Genomic DNA, 1,840 nt, shown 5'->3' on the forward strand with positions numbered 1-1,840 from the left:
CTGTTTTAAAATCCTTCTGTGGTTCCTCATCCGCATGGGATATAGTCCAAATTCATTGGCATGGTGTGGTAGGTTCTGCTGACTGCCTTCCCAAAAAGCCAACAATCTCTCTTCTACCTTCTTAACAGAATCCCAATTTTATTCTAGTAAAAACACTCTTCTGCTTGGCCATGTGCTTAAAGAGTGCTAGGCTTCAACAGCTCCCACCCCAGGGAGTAAACTATGATTGGTCTAAGTCAATTATGGTGGCCCATTCCTTCACCAAATAGTGAGCCTGGACATGATACAATTCTAGCCAGTGATACTGAAGGGAAGTCAGCTGTTGGGAAGAATGAGAGGAGGAGGGAAGATCTTTCTGGGAAAGGTTTGCTTCACCTTAAGAACAGTGTAAGTCAATAAAAAGTTTACCTAATGAGAAAGAAAAGAAGACCCCTTTTCTACCTCCAGAAGTAATCTTAAGGTATGATGCCTGGGCTGCTATAGCCATCTTACAACCATCATTAAGCTGCGAAGTTAATCAACATGGGAGCAGCCCTACCTATGGACTTACTAAGATACTTAATTTATTACTATTCTTAATTTTTAAGTCAGTTGAATCAGGGGATTCTGCTACCTGTAGTCTCCTAACTGATACAAGTGGCTTGCAATGCCTGATTGATCTAGCCCTCAACATCTTCCAAGGGCCCCACTAGGTATTCCTACCCATACTCTGACAGAAGTACAGTTCTCATAAATATGCCTTTTCTCACCTCGAAGCCATTGTGCTTGATATTACTTCTGCATAAACACTCTCCAGTAACCTAGAAGACCCAAAACCTCTTGCAATAATGCCACATTTGTCTGTAAGAGAATCAGCATACACAGTATTAGAGACCCTATTCCCAATGGGATTCAGGCTTGTTTCACTCTAATAGCTTTACCCCCATATCCATCTATAACAGCAGGGATCCCAGGCAAACACTCAGGGTTGCCATAAATCAGTGAGCATTCAGCTCCTGTGTCCACCAGAGCCAGGACACATTGGATATTCAATGGGGACCAATCAATTGATATTTCAACAGGTGGCCTCTGGTCCCCACCTGGTCCCCCAAGGAGGGTGCCTTGACTGTCCCCTCAGTCAAACCGTATCACCCAGTTGTCTTCCTGTGAGGGTATGGGTGGGATCAGCTCACTCTCCAGCAGGAAGTCCTACAGGCACACAGTCCCGACTTGTGGCTTTGTCTCGGGCTTCCATTTCTTAGTCCACGCCTTAGCCAACTGCTGAAACCACTGCTCAGATTCAACTGTTGCTACTTCTCCATTAAGATTTTATTTAACTTTACATCCAATTTCTCTTATCTGCTCCTGCCTTTATTAAATAAACCTATTTCTGGGTCCTCATGACCTTCATGGGGCCCTTTAAACTCTTCCTCTCAGTAATGGACTGCACTCCATTCCACACCCCCATAGCTTCCACTGCTCCCAAATCTGCTACAGTATGGGTAACCTCATTTATGGTTGCCTAATTGAGGTGCAAGAATGGCCACTAAGGGCTCAAAGAGGGACAGGGGAGCTGTCTGAAGCACTGTACCCCTCGTCCCTAAGGTAAACAGCTCCTTGTCTGGGCCATGATTTCCTGGGTTATAAATGGCATTTTTCATGCCCAACTCCCATAACACCTGTTGGAGCTCAGCATAAATCTGCCATCTAGTGGGGGAAGGTGGTAAATCACCCAGATTGGGCCATAATTGTAAAGTGTGGCCATGGGCCAATCAAGGAGAGAGTAGTCCCTTGGCGTCTGGTATTCATTTTGTAATTGCAACCACAGGGTAGGATGGATGAGTTGTCAGGGCAGCCAGCT

The sequence above is a fragment of the Manis javanica genome, chromosome 7 (assembly GCF_040802235.1).
Source record: "Manis javanica isolate MJ-LG chromosome 7, MJ_LKY, whole genome shotgun sequence".
Classification (NCBI taxonomy): Eukaryota; Metazoa; Chordata; class Mammalia; order Pholidota; family Manidae; genus Manis; species Manis javanica.